The sequence below is a fragment of the Alligator sinensis genome, unplaced genomic scaffold, assembly GCF_000455745.1.
Source record: "Alligator sinensis unplaced genomic scaffold, ASM45574v1 scaffold1108_1, whole genome shotgun sequence".
NCBI lineage: Eukaryota > Metazoa > Chordata > Crocodylia > Alligatoridae > Alligator > Alligator sinensis.
The window spans coordinates 910,066-924,533 of NW_005842256.1; the positions used below are offsets into that span (position 1 = coordinate 910,066).

Below are 14,468 nucleotides of genomic sequence, written 5' to 3' on the forward strand. Positions count from 1 at the left end.
GATGGTGTTGTGCAGTTTCCTCCTCTTGGGGGAAGAAAAAAGAAGACTTTTTTCTTTTGTTTAACAGCTACTGTGCCCGTGCCTGATGGTAGCCGGAATCATGTCCCCCAACCACGGACCCCAGCTTGCACTACAGCAGAGCACTGCAGGGATATGTGCCGAAAGCCGCAATGCTCCCAAGAAACCTTGATGGGGACTCTGGAGGAATTGGCATGAGCCAGACTGTCACGCAAGGCCTGGCAGGACGACTTCTGCGTGTCCATGCATTCAGATGATGCCATCTTGAAGAACATGGACAAAAACATGGAGAAGTTGGTAGAGATGGCCGAGGAGTTCCAGAGGCCATATAATTTAATACATAATGTCCTGGATGAAACAGTGAAATCCGAGCACCAAAGCAGCTCCCAGCTGAATTCCCGCTTTAAAAAGTGGAAAGTACAGAAATGCAGAAGTAGCTCCCCTCAGCTTGCCTCTGTCCAGGAGGTATCCAAATACAGCTGAGTCAGCTCTCCAAAATGCACTTGAGCTAGGGGAGGGCCGTGACACTGCCACCAGGGCCAGGCGGCCACCACTCCACTTCAGGGAGCCAGGGCGGGTTCAGAGTGATAGTGGGGTGAAGGCAAGGAAGACCAAGTAACCGAACGCTTACAATATTCTCTTCATTACAATAAAAAAATCATGTTATTACATCCCCATGAAGCGTACGTGGTGTCTCACAAGCCATGCATGCACACTCTGAAAATGCTTTGGCCCAAGCATCCCCCTGTTGCACCCTGGGCTGAGGCTGTGGCCTCTCCCTCCCTCCCTTTTGCCCCAGGGCTGGGGCCAAAATATGACCCTGCTTCTGGCAGGGGAAAATTCTCATCCTGTCTACACACACACGCGCACACACACACTTACACTAGTACATGCTTGATAGTATTAATACATATTACTATTGATCAATATTAATAAAACAAAAATGTGTATACTGTTTCAGCTGTATAGTGATGTCCCAATCACGATAGATAGCATTTCATTTTATTGTAAACAAAGAAAAGAGCAGAAAGAAAAAAATGCTAATTTGTAATTGCTCCTGCTTGATTGATTGAAGAGGGGATGGTGTTTTGGAGGTGGTTGATGGGAAAAGCAAAAGGCAACCATTACACAGAAGAGTTGCCCGCATTATAAACAATTGTTAACAGCAAATTATTCATGTGACCTCCTGTCTTTTGTAAAACTATCTTGCATACATGCAAAAGATCGCCAGGCTGAGAAAGGCAGGTGCAGCCATAACTTGTCCCAACTGACCAACCCCACCCACTCCCGAAATGCAATCTGCCTGTATATGTATGTGTGAGAGGGCCAGTGAAATCCCTTCTTGGGTGTCCTGGACCCCACCCCACCCCACACACCCCGATACCTACCGCAAGGATCCTGATGAGCGGCAGCTGGGAGGAATCGCGGGTGCAGGCTCCACGATTCCAGAGCTGCCTGCAGCTGCAGATCAGTGAAGGACAAGGGCAGAGCCTCTGAGAGCCAAGGGCTGCTCATATAGCAGCTGGAAAAACAGCTGGGCAGCCAGCAGAGGGAGAAAGAGACTCTGACTGGGACACGCCAGCTGCCAGGAGGGAGATCGCCCAGCTGGGAGCAAAGGAAGAAAGAGGCACCGACCAACTGCCAGGAGGAAGATCACCTGGCTGAAGGTGGGAGAGGAGAAGCTGAGCGGTGAGCAGAGGGCTCCAGCTCAGCAGGGAGGAATCCCTAGCTAGGAGAAACCCACGTTCTCTGGGAGCAACCCCACGGCCCCACCAAGGAATCCAGGTACGGTGGTGGGAGGCATTGGCAGGGAGAGGCTACTCCCCATGAGGGGCATGACGGGGAGACAAGAGCAACCCAGCATGGGAACTGCACACCTCACCACTGATCTGGGGCAGATGGAGAGTGACCCCGGGTCAGCTAGGGCTCTGAAGTGGCCAAACCGAGGAGGCAGATCCAGGACGGCAGCCCAACTCCACAGTCACCTGGAGCACAGGGACGAGTGAGTCCCCCGTCTTTTTGCTTCAGTTTCTTTATTTTTGAGCCATCAAGGGGCACTGGGAGACAGGATCCCAGGGGTCCTTTGGCAGAGGCCAGATGTTTCTTTTGGTTGGTCTCATTGGATGCCCTAGCTAGCCTGAAGACAGGGCAGGCTTATGCGCCCCAGCTGGCCTGAAGCCAAGGAACCAGCTGCAGGGAAGGTGGAACTGGCCTGGAAGGCCTGATCTAGTCCAAGGTGAGCAAGCTGGGTGAGAAGGGAGATCATCCAGGAAAAGACCTGCTGAGTCCGGTGTTCATCCGGGCCATGGATGTGATAAGGGTGGGGTAAAGGGGAGGTTTGGAGCCCCATGAAGAAAGAACCGGGATCGAGCCTTCTTTGCTCTTGGGGGCAACCTGAAGGGAACAGCCTCCCCAACAAAGAACATCGAAGATGTGGCAGACAAGTAGGAGCAGCACCCATACCATCTAAGTGGCACCCGAGCCTAAGTCTCACCCTGACGTCGCTTGGAGGCAAGGCGCCCATCAAGAAGAGGCCAAAGCCTTATAACACTTACCAGCAATGGTATGCATATATGAATTAAAGAAAAAAGAACTGATACAATTTCAAATTTCTGAACTTTATAATCATAATGGAAAAAAAAGTGGCTTCTTGATAGTATTAATATTGAAAATTTTCTCTCTCTGATGTCCATAGTGTTCTGCAAGGGGGGAAGAAAAAAGAAGAACAGGGGTTTGAACCAACAAAAGTCGAAACACTGCCCACCCACCTGCAGAACTCCTTCCTCCCCCAAGGTCACTGAGACATTTATTACTGATATATCATGAGGGATGCTTCCTAGTCTGGGGGGATGGTCTGGCAGGTAGTATCCACCTTGACTACTTGTCGTGGTTCTGGAATGGGAATTATTAGAAATATATAAGAAATAGGAAGATTTGAAATATTGGAGGATTAAGGGGTAGGTAGGTTGGAACCTTACCATTCTGCTGATACTGCTGTGCTGGGCAGTGCTGAACACCGTGGCAGTGCGCACAGCAGGCAGGGAGAGAGGGTACTGGAATGGGAATTATAAGAAATAGGAAGGTTTGAAATATTGAAGGGTTAAGGGCTACCATTGTTGCAAACTTACCATTGTGGAGATGCCACTGTGCTCCATGCTGAACATCGTGCTGGGCACAGCAGCTGCGGGTGAGGGGCACTGGTGCTGGATGGAACATGAGCGTGGTGCAGGGCACCACTGGTGGTAGGAAAAAACAACTGAATGTCCCAGAATAGGTTGCTCTGCCATTACCTTCACTACCTGGCTCCCTGTGGATAGCTGCGGTGTGGAAGCAGGGGGAGGGTTGGATGGGCAGAAAAAAACTGCTCCCTGAAGATGTTCTAGGTTCCACGGGGACACCACCACCCCTGAGGACCATGTATTATAATACAAGAAAGAGTTGCTAATTGCCCTCTATAAGAATGACTTCTTGCCTGCTTGCTGCTTGGGCTGGGGCAGGGGAGGATGCTGGCAACACCCACAGGCTCACCAGGATCGTTGTACATTGGGATGGGGAGCAGGGGGGGGACAAGCATTTGGCCTCTGATAACAGTCCACCCTGAAACATTTTCCAATAATGCCATGACTCCATATACAGTCCCACCCAGGCAAAGCATCCCCACCCTGAGTAGAGGAGGGTATGGTCCTCAGGTCTGCCAACCCACCCCACCCAGGCCTGATTAGCCATGCAAATCTGCCTGTGAAATAAAACAGGACACACGCACACACACGTATATGTATAAGTATATACACAAAAAAAATTACAAAACTTTTATTAAAAGAAAAAGCGGTACTTTTTATTAAATAAAATAAAAAGACTAAGTAAAAGTACATAAATTAAGTAATAGATAATAATTAAAGGAGAGTTATATATAAATAATAATATTAAATATTAAAGCTATGTCTATACAAAATATATACCTGTATCTATAAGCTCTCTCTATCAATACAAAATATAACTCTATCTATAAAACTATCTCTATGTATACAAAATCTAAACACTATCATTTTTTGTTCTTTTTTTTTTTCTATCCTTCATTGGTCAGAGGAGGGCTTGCCGCATTGTTAGGAGAGAGGAGGAAGAAAGGAGACACAAAACCAGGGGGCCAGTGGATATATTAAATGGCGCATCTGACAGGCAGCATCCATCTGGACTATTCTCCGTAGTTCTGGAATGAAAATGTTTGAACTAGGAAGGCTTGAAAAGAGAAATCTTCAAGGAAGTTTTAGGGTAGGGGTAGCAAACTCAAAACTTTGCAAACTTACCATTCTGTTTATGCTGCAGTGATGGGCAGGTATGAATCATGCAGGCACAGCAGGCAGGGGGCATGGGCAGTGGATACACAGGGAACACATAATGCATTACAGGAAGCAAAAAAAAAATTACCAAGGGGTAATTAAACACCATTTGTTGCACACCACGGGTTTGCTCTTCCTTGGCCATTTTCCTACCCATGTATACTTAAAATAATATATTTTGAAAGCCACGCCTCACTCAAATCAGGACCTGGTCAACTGAGCAGTGGGAGGGAGGGGTTAAGGTTAACACATGAAGTAAATTAACAGTGCCACCTACTGGCTAAAGAAAAAGCACAGTACTACCTGGTGGCAAAGGAAAGCAATTACAAGTCTTTGAGATGCTCAGTGTGTGCACAACACTATCAGGCATGCCAAGCCTGTGCGCTGGGAAATAAAACCTCTCTGAGCAGGGTTAACTAAACTAAAAGTGTCAAAAAGACTTTTAAAGTGGCAAGAAATCCTGATCGTGCAAACACAAACACAGTTGCAGCAGACAAAACGGGAGACCACGTGTCATCTACAAATGCCTCATTTGGAACATGGCCAGTAACCAGGAAGCAGGTCCTTAAAACACCACCCTGAGTGCTAAAAGCCCACGCACATGGGGGGCAAAAAGAAGCTAGGCAGGGAGGGAATTTTTCCTCAGCATGAACCTGGGTGGTGTGTGTGTGTGTGTGTGTGTGTGTGTGTGTGTGTTTTTCCTCAGCATGAACCTGGGTGGTGTATGTGTGTGTGTGTAGGACCATCATGCAGGGTTGGAAGGCCCAGACATTTTTCTGTGTCCTTTGGTTTTCACAATACATTGAAATGCAATCTATTTTGATTGGGATTTCACAATAAATTTAAATGCTATCCAAATGCTAAAATAGTATAGACAGCTGTGTTTTAATAAACCAAGCCATTGGTAGTCAAGTGGTGGTGAATAATAATAAAAATGTTATTTAATATTAGATATTTAACATGCCCATGTACAGACAGGAAGACAATTTTCCCCCAACCTGAAGCAAGGGGTAACAGAGAGCTGGTGGGCAGGGATGGAATCCTATTTCCTGGTCATGTCCCATCTTAGGGATGGAGGGAGGGAAATTTTAGGATCCCCCCCCCTCCCTGGCCATGGGGCAGCAGCAGGCCCAGTTCAGGCTGATGGTGATATCAAGGGGGGGGGGGGTGTAAAAACCCTCAAAGTTTACTTCCAAAACTGTGAAAACCTGTATGTAATCTTGGTCTTTTTTCTTATGGAAAAGACTTGTTTATTGTGTTAAATCTAAAACAAGATACTAGAAGCCCACACCAGTGGGGCAAGAGGCAGCTAGGAGGGAATTTCTCCCCACCCATTGCAAAGCAGGCTGGTAGGGGTGTGTGCAGATTGGAAAGCCCACCATGCAGTGGGGAAGCTAGAATGTCGTTAGTAGTTAAGCCAGAAGTAGGGTGATAAGAAGCCCCTATGACTATGGCCCACTGACATTTATATAACTACATATATATTATGTATTTATTCAGTTATGATTTATGTATGTATGTATGTATCAAATGTCCCCCTCAGCTCAAATGTTCTCCTCAATGTCCCTTGAGGGACATGTCCCATAGGTATTACTACTAGCAAGTGACTGTAGTTGTAAACAGGTGTGTGTGTGTGTGTGTGTGTGTGTGTACGTACACACATATATGGCGATCTAATGTCAGTTAGTTACCCTTGCCCTACTAGCACTGGCATTGGTAGTCAAGTGGTGAAGCATTACTTCCTGTGGCTGTAACAAGGACGGAATTACCATTTCTTTGTGCACCGAGACTCAAGGAAGCACTTTGCAAGGCAAAGCTTGAGCCACTTTTTGTACCCGTCTAGAAAAATCTCATGTTCTTTGACCATTTGCAAATGGCTTGGCAAACTACTGGTGTTTTGGCCAGCCAGCCTGTGAGGGGTGAATCACCCAGGCAGCTCCCTGTGTACCTGTGCATGAGAGACTGGGCAGGCATCAGTCACTATGGCGGGCTTTTGCAAACTGTGTGGCTTGGCAAAATGCAAGCAAGGTTTCTGCAGGCTGCCCCCACCAGCCCCCCCAGCCCCACCCCCCTGGTAGGCAGGCAGAAGAGACAGGGTATCAGCCTCTGTGGGGGCCTTTGCAAAGTGTATGGCTTGGCAAACTGCTGGTGTTTTGGCCAGCCAGCCTTGTGAGGGGCAAACCACCCAGGCAGCTCTGTGCCCTGTGTATGAGAGATTGCTAGCCCCTCCCCCCCTCCCATGTGCCTCATGCAGCAAACATCTAGGAAATGTGGCATGCAGAAAAACAAACAGACAAAAGAAATGAAACCAAAAAATGAACAAAAACCCCATTCCCCATCCAGCAGTGTGAGGCGGGATTTTGCCAGCCCTTCCCTTCAAATATATGAAGCCAGATGCAGAAAGCCAGGATAACGTGACATTTTATTGTAAGAAACACAATATTGTGAGCAGTTGATCCAGGGCGCCCTTCTTTGTCTTCACCCCACCATCACCCTGAAATGGCCCTGGATCCCCGAAATGCAGTGGTGGCCGCTTGGCCCTGCTGGCAGTTGCACTGGTGTCAGGGGAGAGCTGTACATTTCAGGGGAAAGGTTCACCTGTAATGCTCCTGGCTACCTCCTGGACAGAAACAAGTCAAGCGGAGCTACTTTTCCCTTTCTGGGATGGTACCCACTTTTGTGTTTTTTCCAAGAGATGCTTAAAAATTCTCTGAAGGACATAACTTAAAGTCATGTGACCTCTGGTAATCAACACGGGACTACCAACCTCCTCATGTGGTCTCACACTTCAAGGAGGGCATCACCCAAATGCATTGACTCGCAGAGTTTGTCCCACCAGGAATCTGCATGTGACTGTCTGTCTCGTGACAAATTTGCCAAAACCTCCAGCGAACTTTCTCGGGAGCATCACTACCTGTGGCACATATCCCTTGAGCACTCTGCTGTAGTGCGAGCTGGGTCACAGGTGCAGGGGCACATTCCTGGCTGCCATTAGGCGTGGTAACTGGTAAAACAAATGAAAAAAGGCTTCCTGGTTTTGTGACATTTCCTTCCCCCAAGAGAAGGAAACTACACACCCCCACCCCCCACCCTGCAGTGGAGAAAGTGCATGCAGGAACAGAAACAGACCCTGCAAGAGTGAGACACCATTCAGAGTGCCCAATACTTACAAGTGGCTGGTACAGAACCACATCCATGGCTGCCATTGCCCATGCCAGCTGCAAACAATTAAAGCAAAAAAAAGTTACATTCCGAGTTATCCAAATGCAAAAGAGAATGGTGTATACCCTTCATCCACCACCACCGAAAGAGCATTGTGACCAAACTCCAGTGACACATGAATTCCTCCCCCCTCCCCAGCTCCCCAAGCTCAACTGGCACATTTCTGAGCAGTGCCTGCCAGTGGCAAGAGGCACAGATATTTAAAATGACCAGTTATGGATCTTCTTGGGTCTCAGCAACATAAAATGATGATTGAGTGTTGTTGGGAACACAAACTCCATTAGCCTCATCTGTTTCTTCCTGTTCCTCCTCCACCTCATCATCTGTGCTTGTCTGTGGAATCGGGGGGGAGGGGGGAGTGGCACTGGAATCAAGTCAGTGGTGCACCCCTGACTCTCTTGGCAGTCCCCATCACCGGGAGCAGGGAAAAATCTCCATACAGTCGCGACATGCTCCCATTTTTATCTGTAGGAGAAGCTGCCTCTGTCACTGTGCTGTTGGGGGGTGGAGGGGAGGACGAGCAGGTTGGGAGGGAGGTGGACTGGAAGGGTTAAGTATACCTCTCATGGGCCAGTTGGGGGGCATGTGGCTGGCAGCCAAAGGCCAGTGGGCAGATGGGGGGGGTGGGGGGGGTTAGTGAACAGCCTGAAGTCTGTCTTAGGAGTGTGGCAAGGGAGGGGCATATTCCACCCCAAGCCCAAAAACAACCACCCATCATTTAAAAAACAAAACAAAAAAAACAAACAAACAAAAAAAAACACACACACACAACAACCAAACAAAAAACATTTCACAACATCCCTCCAAAAGCTGTATGTTGAACTACACAAACAGATTCACAGTGGAATGTGTGCAGGGAAGGGGAGCAGGAGAAGCAGCACCATTGACACCCCATGTAAACTGTTCCAAGGCCTGGAAGCTTGGGAATGCTGCAAAATATAGTCCTAAAAAGCTAGAAAAGTAAGAGCTCAACACCACCATCAGCCTCAGTTGCCAACCAACCATGGCAGCAACACCACCCACCCACCCGCTAGTCTCAACCCTGTACACTTCTGATATCACATCAGTTATTTATATAGTAAAAGAAAAAAAAAACATATATATAAATTGCCATTACTTTGTAACATGGGGGAAGGGAAAGGGACAGGAGCAGATGATTCACATAGCTTGTCATCAGGATCACCATGGGGGTTGCCTACTGGGAGACTGGCCCAAGTCTAGGTGGGTGCAAGTGACAGGGTTTTGGGGTGACTGTGCCTGGGCAGTGAGGATAGGGAGGAGTTAGCAGGAGACTTGTGGGGGGGGGGGGGGCACAGGGTGGGGACTGTTGAGGCTGGTTTAAATGCACCTCCTGCTATAATCATTAGCAAAGACATTACTGGGGGTAGATTGGTATTTTGCCTCCCCATGCTGGAATCTGTGGGGAATGACACACGAGACTTAATTCACTCGAAAGCACGTGGTGTGCAAACACAAACATGCTGCCTCACAATAACCTGGGTTAAATTTTATCAGGCATGGTAAATCAATGAGGATCAAATACCATGTCATGTACAAGTGCCCATAGAGTCCATCAAGAACAGCACTTGCTGAGAATCCCCTGGATTTGTCTATAGCATATGACATCTCATGATTCTGAACTATTCCAGTGGTGGTCAACCTCCAGCCTGCAGGGCCGTGTTAGCCAGACCATGAAACTTGCCATTTGCATGTAAATTTGTCAGTGGTGGAGCTGTAGCAGCATTAATTGTTTTTGCTTCCAGAGCCACAGCACTTAACACTGCCACTGCTTCCCCACCACATTTCCAGACCCACTGAGAGCCCTGCAGGCCAGGTGGCATTGCGCTACAGGCCAGATTTCAGTGGTGTACAGGCCTGTTCCACAGCTATATTTAGCACCCAGGGTTGGGCTAAGTCACCAGATTGTACCCATGGACTGACCCTCTGCAGCAACCCAGTACTAGATCAGGTCCATAGACTGACTCTGCCCTTGGGATCTAGTCCAAAGACTGACCTCACACCATTCACCTAGCCCAATCCACTGAAAGGTTAAGCACCACTGAATTAGTCTATAAGGTGCCACACCGCCCTGCATTCTGACTAAATTCAGAATAACGCAGCTAACTACCGCTCTACTCGTGGAGGACATTATATTGGTGGGGTTGCCTAAGAATTCAGATAAAAAGTATTTGCTGTTTTCTTCGACAAGTAAAAAGTCATTTTGATTGACCCCAAGCAGCCATTTTCAAATTTGAACTGAATTTGGTAAATATATTTGGGGGTTGGGGGGGGGGGGGGGAAACAGTAATTTGGGAATGGTAGCATTAGAGTCCTAAGAAGACTTTGGCAGAAGACAGGGCAGAGTGGCACCATCAAGATTAACGATTCAGTCAGGCATAAGTTTTTGTAGAAAATCTGTCACCTATTAAAGTATATGCCTCCCTGAACCAATTCACCTCTAAAGGTACCACTCTGCTCTGCCTTACGCCTGACTTCAGCCTGATGTAGCTAACTACCTCTCTCAACATCTTCTAGTAAATAGTAGTTCCAAGGCTACTGTTGATCCGTCCCACTAGTAACAGCAGTTTGAATATTTACCTGGGGCACATGAAACTAATGGCCAAATCCTCTCTGCTTTATTTGGACCTGGGTCTGGAGCCCAGAAGTTCCTCTTGTCTGTTGAATGTCATAAACACCAACTACTGAGTCATTCTTCCTGGCCCCATTAAATATTTAAATTTAGGAAAAAAACACACACACACACACACACACACACACACACGGGTTAAAAACCCTTCTAAGACAGACTAGGGTAAAGAGCACTTTGAGAGGCAGAAGATTTAAGTTAGGCAGAGAAGAGATTTGAACAAGTGAACAACTGAGGGGGCAGACTTTGGTGAATCAAAGCCTGTCATTTGGGTTGAAATGCATTGTTTGGGATGGAATGAACAATTTTTTTGTTTTTGTTCTAGGGGAATTTTTATTAAAAGCCAAAGGCCTGATGCACTGGAGGAGGTGATATCCTGCTCTTGTCCGCTTCGATTCATAGATTGTAGATTGTAAGGGGCTGGAAGGGACCTTGCAAGATCATCACTGATCACGTCCAGCCCCCCTGAACTAGGCAGGAAAAAACAACTGGGGTCAGATGACCTCAGCGAGGTGACCGAACAGTTTCCTCTTGAAGATTTCCAGGGTAAGTGAGTGTACCACCTCTGGAGGGAGTTTATTTCACAGTCTGGACACCCTAACTGTGAAAGTTTTTCCTAGCGTTAAGCCTGAAATGTTCTTTCAGGAGTTTCTGGCCATTACCAGGACACCTCTGGGGGTGCTCCACAAGCCAGCCAGGTTGAAGCAATGCAGTTCATCCCCCCAGCTTGGACCCAACTGGCTCTGCTCCCATTGCTAGGACCTGCCTGGCCAGGAGCAAAGCTGGAAGCGGAGCTGGTCAGAGCTGCGGTGGGAGGCTCCAAGGCTTCCAGGAGCTAGGGCTGCAGCATTCACTTTGCCCAGAGGGAGTAGGGAACCTGTCTTTCCCCTAGCTCCTTGTCCTGCTCCTTCTCACCATGCCTGCAGTAGCAAGTCACAACTGTGCAGGCGAGAGGAAATCAGAGCAGGTTTTTTGCCTTAAAGTGTGACTACTCCATTAATCCGAACAGCACTAAATTGATTAACATGTATTTGGCTTATAGAGTTCTGTCAGACCTTATGCTAAGTGGCACAACTGCTTTCTGGAATCCTGTCTACAGCTTCTGCTTGACTAACTGCTGTGGTGCTCATTTTGCCAGTTCCCCCAGAGGTTCAATATTGCCTATGACAGTTTCACTCAACTTCCCTTTTTTTAAGTTAAAAAGAAAACAAAACAATCTAAGTCCCACATGTCCCCAATACAGGTCTGACTGGTTCTGTCCTGTGGAACATTCTATTCCACGTAGTTGAAGGGGTAGAATTGAAAGCTGAAAGTCAGCTTTGAATTCTGACAGTCACTATCCTGCTATATGACCTTGGACCAATCATTAAGGCTCAGTTTTTCCCGTCTGTAAAATTGTAGTATGTGAAGATTTGATGTAGTCCTACATCACATACTGGTTAAAAATTACTTCTGTATTACTTTGGTCTTGCTCATCTGGTATAACATTCTTGGATACCGTCTCTAGTTCTGGTGTTACTACTGCAAAGATGACATCAAAGTGGATAGGGCTCAGGAAGGAGCTACGAGAATGATTCAAAGTTTGGGAAAGTATAGTACAGGATCTCAACATCTCATTTATCTCAGTGAAGTTTAGAACGACTTGGTCACAGTCTACAGGTATGTACAGGCATAAATCCCCATCTGTGTAGGTGTTCAGGGGGGTTAAATCAGGCAAAAGAGTGGTCGGCCTGTAACAGGTTGCCCTCCCCAGTGCCATCTTCCGTGGTAATCCACACCTTACATGGGGCGCCCTTGGAGTCTTCTTTGGAGTTCTTATGTCCCGCCCTCTACTCGCCTGCCATGTCTTGATGGAAATTATTGTTGATGTTCTTGTGAGCAGGAGACTGCCCATTGTATTTTGTATGTTGGGGCCTTTTGCCTATGCAGGCCTGACCCCTGACTTTCTCTAGCTAAGCCTCCTCATCTAAAAACCTCACCAAACAGGGTTTGACTTCAAGGCTCTAGCCTTTTCCAGGGTCTTGAGCTCCAATCTGAAGCCCGGCCCACCCTGGCCCCAAGGCAAGGCCACCGGCCCACAGCCAGGGGAGCTGCAAGTTCAAGGCCAGGAGACGGACCCAAACTCGCCCTCTCCCAGTCCAAAAAAAAAAAAAGCCAACAAAACAAAACAAAGTCACACCTCAAGTGCACCGGGCCTCCCTGGCCTTTCAAGATCATGCCTTCAGGTACTCATGTCAGAGCACCCCAAAGTCCTGTGCTCCCCACATGGGCTCTGACACCTAGGTACCCCAAAAACCCATGCCTTCACTGGTGCCAGGGTCTGTGCCCCCAAAAGACACACCCTCGCTGGCACCTGGGTCCCTACTCTACAGTGGGCCCCAAAAATGAGGCCTCCTCCTTCCCTAATAGCCTCACCGAAACCACCATTGTTATTCAATAATCAAAAAGGGAAAAATAATAACTGCCACCAGCAAATATGATCAAGAAAAGCAGCAAGTCAGCTTACATTCACAGGGTTCATGCTGAAGCTCCCCACTGCTGGCTATAGTCCTTGCTGTGGTGCAGCTTCCATAGTTCCTGCCTTTAGACTGCTCATCCAGCTTCTCTGTGGAGCTCTTGGAAGCACTCCTTCTCCTTCAGCTGCTGTCCCCCTACTGCTGCTCCGCCTGGGGTTTTTATAGTCCTACCCCTTCCCGTCAGCTGGTTAGCTGGCCAGGCTCTGCATTTAACTCCTTCCTTACCAGCACTCTGGCCTTTAAGGCACTTCTGGCCTTTAAGGCCAGAAAGTTCTGGCTTTAAAGGGGTGGACCTGCTTTCTGGTGACAGGGCTAGGGTTCCCTGTTACAGAGACCCATCTAAATTCATCTGAGGAGGTGAACTAACAGATTGGGAATGGGTCAACCTGATCTATCCAATGCCTGTACAAATTTGGAGGTCATCCTTGGGGCTGGGAAAGCTCAGCCTCCAGGCTACTCTTTCTATCCCAATTCCTGATCCTGAAGGGGCAATTTTTAGTCTCCAGTGTGCCACCCGCTACCTCCCCATCTCTCCCCTCCCCACCCCACCCCCAGCAAACCTGACAACTTTCTCTCCTGTCCTGCCTGCCCCTTTCCTGCTTTGAGTAATTTACTCCAGTTTCCGTGCATGGCTTCTGTGACCAATGAGCAACTGTACATGCCCCTCCCCATCTACATTTGCTCCACCTTAAGCTGTATTAATGGAGATGGGGGTCCAGCAAATGCCTGTACACACCCTATGAGTACTTATATGGAGAAATGATTTAATTTTGGAAACAATGGAGGATCATGATCCAATGCATAGGTGCTGACTTTGTGGGTGCTCCATGGCTCAAGCATCCACCGAAAAAGATTAGGAGGTGCTCAGTTCCCATGGAGCCATACTTGCAGATGTTAAAAATGTACTTTCCTGGAAGAAGAAGCAGATTACTTCAACCTGGCTCTGAAGCTTCTGTAAAGATTGGGCACTTCGGCGGGGCTTTTAGCTAAAACTAATTCAATCAGCTACAGTATAACCTCATAAATCCAGCATGCTCAGGACCGAGCACGTGCTGAAAATTTTAAAACGCTGAATTTTTTAATACCAGAGCAGCAGCCAGTTGCAGAGTGGGGGAAGGAGGGTAGTGGCGGCTGGTCCCGGAGCAGCAGCCGCATGCGGAATGGTGGCACAGGGTGGTGAATGGCGGCAGAGGCCACCCTGTACAAGCTTCCCCCTCTGCGTTCAGGAGGGCAGGGGTGTGGTGGCCAGTCCTGGAGTGGTGGAGGGAAGTGCCGGATTTTTGATAATTCTGGATTTTTGATATGCAGATTTATGAGGTTATGCTGTATTAGATAAGTACCAAAAAAGCCTCAGGACAGCACCTGATCTTTACAGATATCACAGAGCTGGGTTGAAACAATGTGCTGCCTTTTCTGGGCATGTGCAGGGCTCATCATGGGAATGCACCGAGTTAAAAGTAAAGCACTGGGTTGTTGGTTTTTTTGGGGTGCGGGGGCTGTTTTTTGTTTTTTTAACACATGCAGGCACCCACCATTTGAAAGTACCCTTCAGTGCTTATGATCCATTGACTGGAAGCTGTAGTAAGAATATCCTAATTGCCAGGCTATGGTCTATTGTAGGGTGAAGCAGATACTCTCCCTGTATTTTATTCAATGGGCCCATCTATATGTGCCATTAATATTGCACAGTAAGCCTTCTATGGAAGCATGTCTATATATGAACCCTGT

General features: G+C 47.7%; 1 long non-coding RNA gene across 1 annotated transcript; it reads right to left on the bottom strand.

Annotated features, from left to right (window-relative positions):
* Nucleotides 1-6,764: 6,764 nt before the first annotated feature.
* On the bottom strand, nucleotides 6,765-12,854 carry LOC102380568. The gene is made up of 3 exons (XR_324328.1): nucleotides 12,731-12,854; nucleotides 7,526-7,573; nucleotides 6,765-7,359 (listed from the first exon to the last, which is right to left on the bottom strand). It is a non-coding gene; the product is annotated as an uncharacterized LOC102380568 (long non-coding RNA).
* Between the last annotated feature and the right edge of the window lie 1,614 nt (nucleotides 12,855-14,468).